Genomic DNA, 6,000 nt, shown 5'->3' on the forward strand with positions numbered 1-6,000 from the left:
CGCGTATGAGGCTTCCAGGAAGTCACAAACAGAACATGCTAGAGTGCATGGGCTGGCCAGTACTTGAAGCAATGAGCTTTGTGCAGTGATGGACACCAGACGCTGGCTACCCCAGGTAGAATTGTGCTGGGGCTGGAGGGAAGTGAGGAGGTGTGGGCCAGGGGGTGGGTGGAACAAGAAGATGACGGGCAGGAAGGAGGGCAGTTTGGGCCCAGGAAGGGAGCTGTTCAGCGGTAGTGGTGCTTACCAAATCTCAACCCTGCCTCAGGCCCAAACCTCTTTTACAGGTCCATACAGACTTGCACTAGTGATATTGCTGGCATAGGTCCAAGTTGACCCATCAGACTTGCAAAGGGAAGGCAACAAATGTTCCCTTCCCCTGAGGAGGCCTTCAGAGACCAAAACTCGCCTGCAGGATGCAACAAATGTCACCTTGTCACCTCTGCATTGCTGCACTGATTGCAGCCAGTGAAGATTCCTTATCCAGGAGCTGTTTCATCGTGCCTTAATCACTCCCCTTTGGAAGGGCAGGTCTGTATTCTACTCCAGGGAACATTTATTAAATAGATCTCCCATGCAGCTCCCTTGGTCATGTGAGACAGTCCCCAGCTAGACAGTCCCCAGCTTCTCATTGTCTACACCCCAGGACAAAGGTACAGGAGGAAAACAGTTATAAATTGCAGATAAAGCTCTAAGCTACAAAGTCTTTGGGGCTGACTCAGCAGTTCTTGCCTAATGGGGCTGCATCCAGCATTCCAAGCTGCAAAGGCTTCTGGGACCGGTCACGGGTCCCTTTGAAACAGGGGTGTCAAACACATTTCATACCAAGGGCCAAACAGCATTCATGGTGCCTTCTGAGGGCCGGAAGTGATGTCATTAGGCAGGAAATGATGTCATTAATCAGGTCATAACAAAAAATAAGCATGTTTTCACTTAGGAACTCATTAGCTGCAAATGACAGAAGGGAAACTAAACAAATTTTGATCACATTTCAAGTTATGGCAGAGCCCCATTTTCATGTCCTTATAGCTGTCCTTATAGCAGTAACACCTCAGCACTGCTCAGCAGCTGAGAGCCTGAGGGCTGGATAAAAAGCTTCTGCGGGCCGCATCCGGCCCCTGGGCGTTATGTTTGACACCCCTGCTTTGAAACAATCAGCAAACCGCAGGAGGCACACTAATGCCTGTTCTTGAATGATCTCATTGTGAGACATCCAGGCATTATCAGCGTAATCTGTACATTTGTGGTAGATGTCTAGATGCTCAATTAGGTGTGGAACCCTGGCATGGTACAGCCCATGAGAGGGGGGTATAGTGGATAAATTGTACCTGTGTCCAGGGTCAAAGAAGAGCCAAAGGAGGGGAGGCAGAAATTTCCTGTGATCTTATATTTTCTGCTTTCAGCTAAACACACTGCCTGTGCATGACTCCTTTCGCTATGACTGTGCTACTGCTGCTGACGCCACATCCTCTCCGACCCTGCCTCCTGCAACTCATGCGGGGGGCACTAGTGCGAGACGTGTATGGCGGACTGCTATAGTAGCTCTTTGGCTGCTGGATTTGCTTACCACGAAGGAGTGCATAGGAGAGACACAGCTGTGGGACTACATCTGCTGCAGAAGTAAGTTGGATATCTGGAAATTTCCTGGTATCTCAGCTGTGCTCAAGGAGAGCAGAAGATGGATGATGGGTTGACAGGGAGACCAGGTAGATCTGGGCTCCTGAGACTTTTTTAGGCTGTTGCCATCCTCCCACTGCCCTGTTCCACACCCTCCCTACCCCATTCCACCTGCCCCCTTCCCCCTCCCCTTCCGTGTTTCTACCCCTCCCCATTTGGGAATGGACCCAAAAGAAACTTTGCAATTTGCACCCCCTGATAAAATTCCTCTCCAAGGCCCTGCATGGTGCCTTGTGGTGCCTGAAGTACATACTGTGCTGTCCACATTGCTAAGCCACTGCTGCAACCATAATGTGTGGTTGAAGCACTGCACCTCAGAAGGGCCTGCTGGACTCTCCTTTTCCTCCTGTGGAGTGAGGCCCAAGTTGGACTGGCAGCTGCAGCCGCCTGGTTAAGGCCCTTATGCAGCCTTCATTGGGGATCCCATTCCTGTGTGTGTATGTCCTCCAGTGATTGCCCCCCCGACCTTGCCTTCCCTATCAAATAATCCGTTCTCATGAGCCAGGTGTCAGGGTGATGCTGGAACCCCCCAGTGTCAGTGCAGAGAGGCAGAGCCCCCCTCCCACGCCTCCCCCCAGCCGGGACTGCCTCTGCATTCAGAGAGAGCTTCTGGCCATCAGGACTAAAAGCCATGACGTTCCTCCCTGAATCTGCTTCTGCAGCCATCATCTCAGACGAGGGAAAGAACTCAAGCTTGTACATGAAGAAGGTATACAAGGTTAGAACTTCATGCAGTTCTCTGTTCTCTCCCTTGTAGATCATGGAGAAACAGAATTTGAAGCAACCACACCTTTTGGAGAAACAGACATGGCTGCCACACCGGGTAAAGGAGATTTGCACGGAGAAGCTTGGGTGCCTTTTTCTGTAACATACCCTGGCGCAGCCTTGCTCCTCAGTCTGGACCATCTGCACCACACTTGTTTCCTTCCTATTAACCCTGCTGACTATCTCCATTCTCTGTACCCCAGAACCTTCCCTCCTTCTCCTGGGTTCCTCTGGAAAGCCCAGCTAATCTACCTCCATCCCTTCTCCCCCTCCATTCCCCCCTCCATGCTCTGCTCTTCTTGTTCAGAGAGGTTCCTCTCTCCTCCCCTCTCTTTTTCGTCCCCTCTTAGCTGCTTTCCTTACGGCTCCATTGTGTATGCATGTTGGTGCTCAGGAGTCCCCCTGTATAGTTTCAGAATGAATGTGTCAGAATAGTAGCCCGAGCTGAAATCTTTTTTTGGTTCTTAAACACTTTCAGTAAACTTTGGTGCACCATAATTCTTGCCAAAGTATATTCAACACTGGGTCCCTGCACACTATTGTTTTCCCTTTCGTGTGCACATATTACATGTGTTTGTAAAAAGCACTGATGGTAATATAGTGTGGAGGCTCAAGTGAACAGAAACCACCCTGGACAAGCCTCTGCCACAGCCAGAGCAGCAGAAAGTGACAATTGGCACAATCCTGAGGCACCCATGGGCCAGCGCAAGTCCCTTGCGCCGCCCCAGAAAGGTTGCAAACGTGCCATAAGGCATGTTTGCACCTCCTCAGGAGGAAGCCGGGAGGCTGACACAAGGCCAACACAAGCCTCTGGGGTGGGCAGGGAGGAGGTGGGAAGGAGGTGTTCCTGGGTCGGGTAGGACAGGTGGTAGGCGGCCCTGGGAGTGGGTGGGTGGGGAGTGGAAGGTGAGGCTGGAATCCAGCGCTTATGCTGGATCCCAACCCTCATTCCTGGGGAGTTCCAGCGTCGCTCTCCTCGGGCATGCAAAATTGAGAGGGAATGTGTGTGAGAATGTGATTTTAAATTTAGAAATGTTTTGTTCTTTCATTTAAACTGGAATGTGCTTTTTCTTTAGGACTGAAGTATTGACCTAGGCCAGGGGTCTGCAACCTTAAACACTCAAAGAGCCATTTGGACCCATTTTCCAGAGGAAAAAAACCTCAGGAGCCACAAAACCCTTTTGACATCTAAAATGAAGATAATACTGCATATATAGGTTTTTTTTTTCACCTTTATGCTCTTATAGGTCCCATTTTAATAATGTAGCCCCCCTCTTGTAGCTTTTAGTTAGTTTTGTCATACATTCTTGTCCTGTGTTTTCAGACGCCTGGTCCTCTATGGTGTTTTGCCTGATTCCAAGGCCATTCTCTGCCTGGAGAATTAGGCCCACTTTAAGCAAATTAGCTCCCCTTCTTTCCCCCAACAAATGACCCTGGTTCTGCCCTGCACTCCTGCTGGACCCCACCTCCAGGGTAGCTCGCCTGTTCAACCTGCAGATGTCCTCTCTCCTGCCAGCAGCCTCCCACCACTACAGCAGACCCTGGGTCCTCAGCAGGTCTTGGGCACAGCAGCCACACACCAAACTCCAGTGTCTCCAGCAGTCCATTAGTCACAAAGTCAGTCAGAGCATCCAGGGCAGAGTCCAAAGTCAATAAGCCAAGTCACAGTCCAAGATCAAATTCCAAAGTAAATCAGTCAGAGTATCCAAGTCAAAGTCAATAAGCCAAGCCAGTCTCATCTTGTCTCCTCTCCAACCTGCACTCCTTCTACAACCCACACCCCCTTCCTCATGTGCTCCTTATATCCCTGAAGGCCCTATTGCCTTCAAGTGGCTGCAGCTGTGCAGCACACTCTGCTGGATGCCCAGGCCTTAAACTTAAAGGGGCCACTGCTGACACCACATCTACCTCCTCACCAGATCTTCCAGGATTCCAATACATATGGTGGTTATGACATCTGCTTATCTTACATGGATACTAAAGAACTCCCCCCCACCTTCCAGAGGCACCCTGCTGGAAGGAAAAAAGGACACAGACTCCAGAGAAGAAGCCAGGGCTGGGGGGGGGAGAAGGTGGGGGGGCAACTACAGGCCAGCTTCTGCCCTGCCTGCCTGCCTGCCCTCCCTCAGGCTGCAACCCTCTCCACACTATCCTGGGAGTAAGCCCCATTGGCTACAATGGGACTTCTGAGCAGACAAGTTGGTTCGAGCTCTCAGGCTGCAGTCCTCTCCACACTTTCCTGGGAGGAAGCCTCACTGACTACTTGTGAGTAGACCTGCATAGGAGGGGCTGAGGCTGCAGCCCTCCACACCTTCCTGGGAGGAAGCCCCACTGACTACAGCAGGGCTTACTTGTGAGTAGACCTGCACAGGAGGAGGCTGAGGATACAGCCCTCCACACCTTCCTGGGAGTAGCCCAGGGACTACATTGGGGCTTACTCTCGAACAGACCTGCGCGGGCTCCCACTCACCCCTCCTTGCGCTTGGCCTTGAGCAGGCTTCAAGGCTGCCATCCCAGGCACCCTTTCCTGGGAGTAAGCTTCATCCTCTGTAATGGGGCTTACAACTGAGTAGACACGCATAGGAGCAGGCTCCACGGCTGCCATCCCTGGCACCCTTTCCTGGGAGCAAGCTTCATCTGCTGCAATGGGGCTTACTACTGAGTAGACACACAGGATGTCTCCTCTGCTGTGGAGGAAAAGCCTCTCCTTGCACTGACTGGGGACCTGCTCAGGGAAAGTCAGGCTGCAAGGGCTCGCAGTGGCTGAGGAGGAAGGCGGCTCAGGATTGGCTGGTGGTCAGCCAGTGAAGGGCCCTGAGCCATTCCAACTGAAAAAGCCAGGAGCCTGCTGGATGCTGATTGGCTGAGCCTGCTGGAGAGTTGGGGAAGGGAAAAACAGGGACCTTAAGCCTGCAGAGCGGGCAAAATTGAAAAGGGAAACCAATGCGGGGCAGGTGGGGTGAAGGGAGAGGAGGGCAGTGAGCTCAGGGGGCGGAGGGAAGCAGCCTGCACTCCCAACACAGGTGCCTCCTGTCACACTCTTTGCCACTTGCACCTGGAGGAGCCGCAGCAGACAGCTGAAAGAGCCGCATGTGGCTCTAGAGCCGCAGGTTGCCGACCCCTGACCTAGGCTGATTTGTAAATAGGACATTTCTCCTTTTGCTTCCAGTGTCCAATTTCATTTGCAGAGGTAGTGTTGTATTTCAGCTGCGAAGAGTGGGTTCTGCTGACTTCGTGCCAGAGGCACCTTTATGAGTCCGTCATGATGGACAATTATGAAAATGTAATCTATGTTGGTAAGGAGGATCCTTTGGCTCTTAATTGACAGGTGCTCCTTGTAAGAACCTCTGCTCCATTGAATGTTGCCAAGGAAAGTTGGTAGCAGGTTACATGACCTGGGCATGGCTGCTGCAATGCCTAATGGGCCCATGCCCTCCCCTTCTGGCCAGCCCAGATTTGGGTCTCTTGATGAGGCGAGTAGTCCTGGGGACATGGTGCCAGAAATTAGCTGGAGGTCCCTTGGCTGCCATTTGGAGAAGGAATGTTTTGGAGGGTGCT

Source organism: Tiliqua scincoides, chromosome 4 (genome assembly GCF_035046505.1).
Source record: "Tiliqua scincoides isolate rTilSci1 chromosome 4, rTilSci1.hap2, whole genome shotgun sequence".
Classification (NCBI taxonomy): Eukaryota; Metazoa; Chordata; class Lepidosauria; order Squamata; family Scincidae; genus Tiliqua; species Tiliqua scincoides.